The sequence below is a fragment of the Triticum dicoccoides genome, chromosome 6A (genome assembly GCF_002162155.2).
Source record: "Triticum dicoccoides isolate Atlit2015 ecotype Zavitan chromosome 6A, WEW_v2.0, whole genome shotgun sequence".
NCBI classification, from domain to species: Eukaryota; Viridiplantae; Streptophyta; class Magnoliopsida; order Poales; family Poaceae; genus Triticum; species Triticum dicoccoides.
Genome location: NC_041390.1, coordinates 155,507,530 through 155,519,986, shown reverse-complemented (window position 1 = coordinate 155,519,986; position 12,457 = coordinate 155,507,530).

The window sequence follows — 12,457 nt, the reverse complement described above, 5'->3', positions numbered from 1 at the left end:
GACACCTAGGTGCTTGGACACCTAGCTTAAAAATCATTGGATGGCATTAAGATCAGCGCGCGTGTAACTAGTATTAGGATTGATGGATAAATTTTATTAGAAAAGAATTATTGGTTGATATGGACACTTAATACCTGCCCAGATTAGATAGAATAGAGAAAAGCAGTAATAAATGGCCCATGTTTTAAGTCCATACATGTCTCGTCGTACGTGCATTTTTTTGCATATAATGAAGGTTATACGTTGGATAAATCACTAGGTATATACGTGTTGGGGAACGTAGCAGAATTTTAAAATTTTCTACGCATTACCAAGATCAATCTATGGAGTAATCTAGCAACGAGGAGAAGGAGAGTGCATCTACATACCCTTGTCGATCGCTAAGCGGAAGCGTTCAAGTGAACGGGGTTGATGGAGTCGTACTCGTCGTGATCCAAATCACCGATGATCCTAGCGCCGAACGGATGACACCTCCGCGTTCAACACACCTACGGTTGGGAGAGACGTCTTCTCCTTTTTGATCCAACAAGGGAAGGAGAGGTTGATGGAGATTCAGCAGCACGACGGCGTGGTGGTGGAAGTAGCGGGATCCCGGCAGGGCTTCGCCAAGCACAAGCAGGGAGGAAGAGGTGTCACGGGAGGGAGGGAGGTGCCAGGGCTTCAGGTGCGGCTGCCCTCCCTCCCCTCCACTATATATAGGGGCCTAGGAGGGCGCCGACCCCTTGTAGATCCCATCTAGGGAGGGGGCGGCAGCCCTAGGGGTGGTTTGGCCTCCAAGCCAAGTGGAGGCGCCCCCACCCCTTAAGGTTTCCAACCCTAGGCGCATGGGAGGCCCAAGGGGGGCACACCAGCCTACCAGGGGTTGGTTCCCATGTCCCTTCAGCCCATGGGGCCCTCCGGGATAGGTGGCCCCATCTGGTGGACCCCCGGGACCCTCCCGGTGGTCCTGGTACAATACCGATGACCCCCGAAACTTTCCCGGTGGCCAAAACTGGACTTCCTATATACAAATCTTTACCTCTGGACTATTCTGGAACTCCTCACGACGTTCGAGATCTCATCCGGGACTTCGAACAACTTTCGGTTTACCGCATACTAATATCTCTACAACCCTAGCGTCACCGAACCTTAAGTGTGTAGACCCTACGGGTTCGGGAACCATGCAGACATGACCGAGACAACTCCCCGGCCAATAACCAACAGCAGGATCTGGATACCCATGTTGTCTCCCACATGTTCCACGATGATCTTATCGGATGAACCACGATGTCGAGGATTCAATCAATCTCGTATTCAATTCCCTTTATCTATCGGTACGATACTTGCCCGAGATTCGATCGTCGGTATCCCGATACCTCATTCAATCTCGTTACCGGCAAGTCTCTTTACTCGTTCCGTAACACATCATCCCGTGATCAACTCCTTGGTCACATTGTGCACATTATGATGATGTCCTACCGAGTGAGGCCAGAGATACCTCTCCGTTACACAGAGTGACAAATCCCAGTCTCGATTCGTGCCAACCCAACAGACACTTTCAGAGATACCCGCAGTGCACCTTTATAGCCACCCAGTTACGTTGCGACGTTTGGTACACCCAAAGCATTCCTACGGTATCCGGGAGTTGCACAATCTCATGGTCTAAGGAAATGATACTTGACATTAGAAAAGCTTTAGCATACGAACTACACGATCTTGTGCTAGGCTTAGGATTGGGTCTTGTCCATCACACCATTCTCCTAATGATGTGATCCCGTTATCAACGACATCCAATGTCCATGGTTAGGAAACCGTAACCATGTATTGATCAACGAGCTAGTCAACTAGAGGCTTACTAGGGACATGGTGTTGTCTATGTATCCACACATGTATCTGAGTTTCCTATCAATACAATTCTAGTATGGATAATAAATGATTATCATGAACAAGTAAATATAATAATAACTAATTTATTATTGCCTCTAGGGCATATTTCCAACAGTCTCCCACTTGCACTAGAGTCAATAATCCAGTTCACATCGCCATGTGATTAACACTCAAGGTCACATCCCCATGTGATTAACACCCAAAGAGTTTACTAGAGTTAATAATCTAGTTCACATTACCATGTGATTAACACTTAATGAGTTCTGGGTTTGATCATGTTATGCTTGTGAGAGATGTTATAGTCAATGGGTCTGAACCTTTCAGATCCATGTGTGCTTTACAAATCTCTATGTCATCTTGTAGATGCAGCTACCACGCTCTATTTGGAGCTATTCCAAATAACTGTTCTATTATACGAATCCGGTTTACTACTCAGAATCATCCAGATTAGTGTCAAAGATTGCATCGGCGTAACCCTTTACGACGAGCTCTTTTACCACCTCCATAATCGAGAAAATTCCTTAGTCCACTAGTTACTAAGGATAACCTTGACCGTTGTCCTGTGATCCATTCCAAGATCACACTTGTACCCCTTGACTGACTCATGGCTTGGCACACTTCAGGTGCGGTACACAACATAGCATACTGTACAACATATGTCTAAAGCATAGGGGATGACCTTCGTCCTTTCTCTCTATTCTGCCGTGGTCAGGTCTTGAGTCTTACTCAATACCCATACCTTATAACACAACCAAGAACTCCTTCTTTGCCGATCTATTTTGAACTCCTCCAAAATCTTGTCACGGTATGTATTCATTTGAAAGTACCATTAAGTGTTTTTGATCTATCCTTATAGATCTTGATGCTCAATGTTCAAGTAGCTTAATCCAGGTTTTCCATTGAAAAATACTTTTCAATTAACCCTGCATGCTTTCCAGAAATTCTACATCATTTCTGATCAACAATATGTTAACAACATATACTCATCAAAAATTCTATAGTGCTCCCACTCACTTCTTTGGAAATACAAGTTTCTCATAAACTTTGTATAAATCCAAAATTTTTGATCATATCACCAAAGCATACATTCCAACTCCGAGATGCTTACTCCAGTCCTTAGAAGGATTGCTGGAGCTTTGCATACTTGTCAACATCTTTCAGGATTGACAAAACTTCCTGGTTGTAAACCTTTCCTCAAGAAAAATGTCGAGGAAACAATGTTTTGACATCCTATCTGCAAGATTTCATAAATAATGTAGTAAATGCTAACATAATTCCAACAGACTCTTAGCATCGCTACGAGTGAGAAAGTCTCATCGTAGTCAACTCCTTGAACTTGTCGGGAAACATTTTAGCGACAAGTCGAGATTTCTTAATGGTGACACTTACCATCATTGTCTGTCTTCCTTTTAAAATCCATCTGCACCTAACAGCCTTACGACCATCAAGTAGTTCTTTCAAAGTCTATACTTTCTTTTATACATGGATCCTCTCTCGGATTTTATGGCCTCGAGCCATTCTTCGGAATCTGGGCCCACCATCACTTCTCCATAGCTCGTAGGTTCATTGTTGTCTAGCAACATGAGTTCCAAGACAGGATTACGTACCACTCTAAAGTAGTATGCATCCTTGTCGACCTATGAGGTTTGGTAGTGACTTGATCCGAAGTTTCATGATCACTATCATAAGCTTCCACTTCAATTGGTGTAGGTGCCACAGGAACAACTTCATGTGCCCTGCTACACACTAGTCAAAGTGACGGTTCAATAACCTCATGAAGTCTCCACCATCCTCCCACTCAATTCTTTCGAGAGAAACTTTTCCTTGAGAAAGGACCCGTTTCTAAAAACAATCACTTTTACTTCCGGATCTGAAATAGGAGGTATACCCAACTATTTTTGGGTATTCTATGAAGATGCATTTATCCGCTTTGGTTCGAGCTTATCAGCCTGAAACTTTTTCATATAAGCATCGCAACCCCAAACTTTTAAGAAACGACAGCTTAGATTTCTCTAAACGGTGTCGTCTCAACGGAATTGTGTGGTGCCCTATTTAAAGTGAGTGTGGTTGTCTCTAATGCCTAACCCATAAACGATAGTGGTAATTCGATAAGAGACATCATGGTATGCATCATATCCAATATGGTGCAGTTGTGATGTTCGGACACACCATCACACTATGGTGGTCCAGGTGGTATTAGTTGTGAAACAATTTCCACAATGTCTTAATTGTGTGCCAAACTCGTAACTCAGATATTCATCTCTATGATCATATCATAGACATTTTATCATCTTGTCACGACGATCTTCAACTTCACTCTGAAATTCCTTAAACCTTTCAATAATTCAGACTTGTGTTAATATACTCAGCATCTACTCCAATCATCTATGAAGTAAGAACATAACGATATCCACTGCGTGCCTCAGCACTCATTGGACTGCACATATTAAAATGTATTACTTCCAACAAGTTGCTTTCTTGTTCCATCTTACTGAAAACGAGGCCTTTCAGTCATCTTGCCCATGTGGTATGATTTGCATGTCTCAAGTGATTCAAAATCAAGTGAGTCCAAATGATTCATCTGCATGGAGTTTCTTCATGCATATCTACCAATAGACATGGTTCGCATGTCTCAATCTTTTCAAAAACGAGTGAGTCCAAAGATCCATCAACATGGAGCTTCTTCATGCGTTTTATACCAACATGACTCAAATGGCAGTGCCATAAGTACGTGGTACTATCATTACTATATTATATCTTTTGGCATGAACATGTGTATCACTACAATCGAGATTCAATAAACCATTCATTTTAGGTGCAAGATCATTGAAGGTATTATTCAAATAAACAGAGTAACCATTATTCTCCTTAAATGAATAACCGTGTGGCGATAAACATAATCCAATCATGTCTATGCTCAACGCAAACACCAAATAACAATTATTTCGGTTTAACACCAATGGTAGAGGGAGCGTGCGATGTTTGATCACATCAACCTTGGAAACACTTCCAACACATATCGTCATCTCACCTTTAGCTAGTCTCCGCAGCCTTTTATTTCGAGTTACTAACGCTTAGCAACCAAACCGGTATTTATTACCCTGGTGCTGCTAGGAGTACTAGTAAAGTACACATTAATATAACGTATTTCCAAAATACTTCTGTCGACCTTGCCAGCCTTCTCATCTACCAAGTATCTAGGGTAGTTCTGCTTCAGTGACCATTCCCCTCATTACAGAAGCACTTAGTCTCGGGTTTGGTTCAACCTTGGGTTTCTTCACTAGAGCAACAACTGATTTGCCGTCTCATGAAGTATCCCTTCTTTCCCTTACCCTTCTTGAAACTAGTGGTTTACCCATCAACAATTGATGCTCCTACTTGATTTCTACTTTCGCAGTGTTAAACATCACGAGTTGCTCAAGGATCATCATGTCTATCCCTGATATGTTATAGTTCATCACGAAGCTCCAATAGCTTGGTGGCAGTGACTATGGAGAATCATCACTATCTCATCTGGAAGATTAACTCCCACTCGATTCAAGCGATTGTAGTACTCATACAATCTGAGCACATGCTCAACGATTGAACTTTTCTCTTTAGTTTGCAGGCCTAGGAAACTTGTCAGAGGTCTCATACCTCTTGACGTGGGCACTAGCCTGAAATCCCAATTTCAGTCCTTGGAACATCTCATATGTTCTACGATGTTTCAAAAACGTCTTTGGTGCCTCAGTTCTAAACCTATTTAGCATTACGCACTGAACTATTATGTAGTCATCAAAACGTGTATGTCAGATGTTCACAACATCCACAACCGACGCTCGAGGTTCAGCTCACTGAGCGGTGCATTAAGGACATAATCCTTCTGCGCAGCAATGAAGACAATCCTCAGTTTACGGACTCAGTCCGCATAATTGCTACTGTCAACTCTCAACTAAATTTTCTCTAGGAACATATCTAAAACAGTAGAACCAAAGCGTGAGCTACGACATAATTTGCAAAGACCTTTTGACTATGTTCATGATAATTAAGTTCATCTAATCAAATTATTCAATGAACTCCCACTTAGATAGACATCCCTCTAGTCATCTAAGTGATACATGATCCGAGTCAACTAGGCCGTTTTGATCATCACGTGAGACGGACTAGTCATCATCGGTGAACATCTTCATGTTGATCGTATCCACTATACGACTCATGTTCGACCTTTCGGTCTTCCGTGTTCCGAGGCCATGTCTGTACATGCTAGGCTCGTCAAGTTAACCTAAGTGTATTGCGTGTGTAAATCTGGCTTACACCCGTTGTATGTGAACGTTAGAACCTATCACACCCGATCATTATGTGGTGCTTCGGAACAACGGACTTTAGCAACGGTGCACAGTTAGGGGGAACACAATCCTTGATATTTTAATGAGGGATCATCTTATTTATGCTACCGTTGTTCTAAGCAAATAAGATGTAAACATGACAAACATCACATGCAAATCATAAAGTGACATGATATGGCCAATATCATCCTGTGCCTTTGATCTCCATCTTCGAGGCGCGACATGAACACCATCATCACCGGCATGACACCATGATCTCCATCATTGTGTCTTCATGAAGTTGCCTCGCCAACTATTACTTCTACTACTACGGCTAACGGTTAGCAATAAAGTAAAGTAATTACACGGCATTTTCATTGACACGCAGGTCATAAATAAATCAAGACAACTCCTATGGCTCCCGCCGGTTGTCATACTCATCGACATGCAAGTCGTGATTCCTATTACAAGAACATGATCAATCTCATATATCACATACATCATTCATCACATCCTTTTGGCCATATCACATCATATAGCATACCCTGCAAAAACAAGTTAGACGTCCTCTAATTGTTGTGGCATGTTTTACGTGGCTGCTATGGGTTTCTAGCAAGAACGTTTCTTACCTACGCAAAACCACAACGGTGATATGCCAATTTCTATTTACCCTTCATAAGGCACCTTTTCATTGAATCCGATCCGACTAAAGTGGGAGAGACAGACACCCGCCAGCCACCTTATACATTAAGTGCATGTCAGTCGGTGGAACCAGTCTCACGTAAGTGTACGTGTAAGGTCGGTCTGGGCCGCTTCATCCCACAATGCCGCCGAATCAAGATAAGACTAGTAACGACAAGCAAATTGAACAAATCATCGCCCACAACTACTTTGTGTTCTACTCGTGCATAGAATCTACGCATAGACCTAGCTCTGATACCACTGTTAGGGAATGTAGCAGAATTTTAAATTTTTTTACGCATCACCAAGATCAATCTATGGAGTAATCTAGCAACGAGGAGAAGGAGAGTGCATCTACATACCCTTGTAGATCGCTAAGCGGAAGCGTTCAAGTGAACGGGGTTGATGGAGTCCTACTCGTCGTGATCCAAATCACTGATGATCCTAGCGCCGAACAGACGGCACCTCCGCGTTCAACACATCTATGGTTGGGAGAGATGTGTCCTCCTTCTTGATCCAGCAAGGGAAGGAGAGGTTGATGGAGATTCAGCAGCACGACGGTGTGGTGGTGGAAGTAGCGGGATCCCGGCAGGGCTTCACCAAGCACAAGCGGGGAGGAAGAGGTGTCACGAAAGGGAGGGAGGCGCCAGGGCTTCAGGTGCGGCTGCCCTTCCTCCCCTCCACTATATATAGGGGCCTAGGGGGGGGTGCCGGCCCCTTGTAGATCCCATCTAGGGAGGGGGCGGCAGCCCTAGGGGTGGCTTGGCCTCCAAGCCAAGTGGAGGCGCCCCCACCCCTTAGGGTTTCCAACCCTAGGCGCACGGGAGGCCCAAGGGGGCGCACCAGCCCACCAGGGGCTGGTTCCCACGTTCCTTCAGCCCATGGGGCCCTCCGAGATAGGTGGCCCCACCCGGTGGACCCCCGGGACCCTTCCGGTGGTCCCGGTACAATATCGATGACCCCCAAAACTTTCCTGATGGCTGAAACTAGACTTCCTATATACAAATCTTTACCTCCGGACCATTCCGGAACTCCTCGTGACGTCCGGGGTCTCATCCGGGACTCCAAACAACTTTCGGTTTACCGCATACTAATATCTGTACAACCCTAGCGTCACCGAACCTTAAGTGTGTAGACCCTACGGGTTCGGGAACCATGCAGACATGACCGAGACAACTCTCCGGCCAAGAACCAAGAGAGGGATCTGGATACCCATGTTGTCTCCCACATGTTCCACGATGATCTCATTGGATGAACCACGATGTCGAGGATTCAATCAATCCCGTATTCAATTCCCTTTGTCTATCGGTACGATACTTGCCCGAAATTCGATCGTCGGTATCCCGATACCTCATTCAATCTCGTTACCGGCAAGTCTCTTTACTCGTTCCGTAACACATCATCCCGTGATCAACTTCTTGGTCACATTGTGCACATTATGATGATGTCCTACCGAGTGGGCCCGGAGATACCTCTCTGTTACACAGAGTGACAAATCCCAGTCTCGATTCGTGCCAACCCAACAGACACTTTCGGAGATACCCGCAGTGCACCTTTATAGCCACCCAGTTACGTTGTGAAGTTTGGTACACCCAAAGTATTCCTACGGTATCCGGGAGTTGCACAATCTCATGGTCTAAGGAAATGATACTTGACATTAGAAAAGCTTTAGCATATGAACTACACGATCTTGTGCTAGACTTAGGATTGGGTCTTGTCCATCACGTTATCAACGACATCCAATGTTCATGGTTAGGAAACCGTAACCATCTATTGATCAACGAGCTAGTCAACTAGAGGCTTACTAGGGACATGGTGTTGTCTATGTATCCACACATGTATCTGAGTTTCCTATCAATACAATTCTAGCATGGATAATAAATGATTATCATGAACAAGGAAATATAATAATAACTAATTTATTATTGCCTCTAGGGCATATTTCCAACAGTACGTACATAACCCAAAATATCTTAGTTATATATGTTTTGTACTCGAAATATGTTGGTTATATATTATATACCTATATGTCACGTAGCCGGATATATACGTAGCCATGTTTTACTTTAGATATATGTCACGTAGACTGGGTATGTACAATATTTTCCAAGATTTCTTTACACAACCGGGTATATAAGTGTGTAGATACATTGGGTACTTCTACTTGAGGTATATACGTCGACCGGGTGTTACAATATTTTCTTCAGTAGGTATTGGATAGTTAGGAAACAAAAATAAAATGCAATTAGTCAAATAACAAATTCTTGAGTATATACATACCCGCGTATGCACATACTTTTGTTAGTAAGTATAAGATACCGATTTTAGATAATTGAGAAACAAATAAATGTAATAGTTTAAAAAATAAGTTATTGAATTTATACATACCTACGTATGTCCATAATTTCGTTGGTAGGTATTAGATACTTGTATTAGATAGTTAGGAAACAAAAATACGCGTATTAGATACCTGTATCAATTCTAAAAAATCAATATTATAACGTTTTATTGTATGGCAAATCTTGCATGCCTAATAATTAGAAAAACAAATAAAACGTAAGCAAGGAAAGTCTTGCATGAAGAATAATTAGGAAACAAATTAAATATAACACGGTTTCCAAAACAATCAAGATGCCCAATATATATATATATATATATATATATATATATATATATATATATATATAGAGAGAGAGAGAGAGAGAGAGAGAGAGAGAGAGAGAGAGAGGACGGCTATTTGGGACACCTAGGTGCACAGGCTCCTTGCTTATTTACCTTCGGATTGCTTTAAGATGCGTGCCATTGTGTTAGGTGTAGACACTAACGGGTGTACCCGTTTGCAGTATTAAAGACGAAGAGTTATTGCAATTTACTAATTAATTTCATATAAATGCATATTATTAGCGACCGCTTGCTCTAATTTGGACGGAGGCATTAATTAGCATGCACGCACCAAATACTACTTGCTAAGAAAACAAGAAACTACCTAATTTATTCATGCATGTACGTGTGAAACAATAAAAAATTCTATAGTAATTAATGCATAGAAGGAAATTGTTAGAAATTGCCTAATTTTGTTGTACATATTAGTAGTATTACTAACATGGTTTTTAAACAGAATTAGGTGTGCGTAGAGTGGATATTTTCATTTTCTGCCTCCGCTATGGGTATAAGAAAAACTTGTTTCTCTTTGTACTCTACCTAGTTGTTTTTAGGGTATATATACCCAGAAATTGTGTAAGGATAATATGTATTTTTTGGTATCACTCATCAGAATCATCACATTTGATACATCTCTATCGTGGTATGTTGTATAGGTATCATATTTATATGAAGATAACATATCATTTGTCGAGGTATTTGGTTTGCGTATCTGAATCCACTTATAAAAAGGTAGTGACATTTATAGGTATGTACCAATAAATTTCACGTCGAGGTATTTACAGAAATATCTTGAGTATGCATTGTTTTTTTTAAAAACTTGAGTATCCACTTACAAATATATCAGACTACGTTTGTAGGTTTCTAATACCTAGAATAAATCATAAGGTATATACGTGCATGCAAATTATTTGGAATAAATTATATATATACGTCTGTATGTATCTAATACCTAGAAGAAATCATAGGGTATATACATGCATGCAATTATTTGGAATAAATTGTAGGGTATATACATTTGTGGATATCTAAAAGTACCTAGAGTGAATCGTAGGGTATATACATTTGTAGGTATATGTTCTAATACGTAGAATAAACCATGCAGGAATCATCTACAATTAATGTGAAGGAAATATGCCCTAGAGGCAATAATAAAGTTATTATTTATTTCCTTATATCATGATAAACGTTTATTATTCATGCTAGAATTGTATTAACCGGAAACATAATACTTGTGTGAATACATAGACAAACAAAGTGTCACTAGTATGCCTCTACTTGACTAGCTTGTTAATTGAAGATGGTTATGTTTCCTAACCATAAACAAAAGAGTTGTTATTTGATTAACGGGATCACATCATTAGGAGAATGATATGATTGACATGACCCATTTCATTAGCTTAGCACCCGATCGTTTAGTATGTTGTTATTGCTTTCTTCATGACTTATACATGTTCCTATAACTATGAGATTATGCAACTCCCGTTTGCCGGAGGAACACTTTGGGTGCTACCAAACGTCACAACATTACTGGGTGATTATAAAGGAGCATTACAGGTGTCTCCAAAGGTACATGTTGGGTTGGCGTATTTCGAGATTAGGATTTGTCACTCCGATTGTCGGAGAGGTATCTCTGGGCCCTCTTGTTGGGTAACGTAGCATAAATTCAAAAATTTCCTACGTGTCACCAAGATCTATCTATGGAGTCATCTAGCAACGAGGGAGGAGTGGATCTACATACCCTTGTAGATCGCGCGCGGAAGCGTTCAAGAGAATGGGGTTGATGGACTCGAACTCGTCGTGATCCAAATCACCGATGATCCTAGCGCCGAACGGACGGCACCTCCGCGTTCAACACACGTACGGAGCAGCAATGTCTCCTCCTTCTTGATCCAGCAAGGGGGAAGGAGAGGTTGATGGAGATCCAGCAGCACGACGGCGTGGTGGTGGAAGTAGCGGGATTCCAACAGGGCTTCGCCAAGCGCTGCGGGAGAAGGGAGATGTGTCATGGGAGGGAGAGGGAGGCGCCAGGGCTTAGGTTTGTGCTGCCCTCCCTTCCCCCCACTATATATAGGGCCAAGGGAGAGGGGGGGCGCAGCCTTGGCCCTTCCTCCAAGGAAGGGTGCGGCCAGGGAGGAGTCCCTCCTCCCCAAGGCACCTCGGAGGTGCCTTCCCCCTTTAGGACTCTTCCTTTCCCTCTTCTCTTGGCGCATGGGCCTCTTGGGGCTGGTGCCCTTGGCCCATATAGGCCAAGGCGCACCCCCTACAGCCCATGTGCCCCCCCGGGGCAGGTGGCCCCACCCGGTGGACCCCCGGGACCCTTCCGGTGGTCCCGGTACAATACCGGTGACCCCGAAACTTGTCCCGATGGCCGAAATAGCACTTCCTATATATAATTCTTTACCTCCGGACCATTCCGAAACTCCTCGTGACGTCCGGGATCTCATCCGAGACTCCGAACAACTTTCGGGTTACCGCATACTAATATCTCTATAACCCTAGCGTCACCGAACCTTAAGTGTGTAGACCAGCGGGATCTGGATACCCATGTTGGCTCCCACATGTTCCACGATGATCTCATCGGATGAACCACAATGTCAAGGACTTAATCAATCCCGTATACAATTCCCTTTGTCTATTGGGACGACACTTGCCCGAGATTCGATTGTCGGTATCCCGATACCTTGTTCAATCTCGTTACCGGCAAGTCTCTTTTACTCGTTCCGTAACACATCATCCCATGATCAACTCCTTGATCACATTGTGCACATTATGATGATGTCCTACCGAGTGGGCCCAGAGATACCTCTCCGTTTACATGGAGTGACAAATCCCAGTCTCGATTCGTGCCAACCCAACAGACACTTTCGGAGATACCCGCAGTGCACCTTTATAGCCACCCAGTTACGTTGTGACGTTTGGCACACCCAAAGCATTCCTACGGT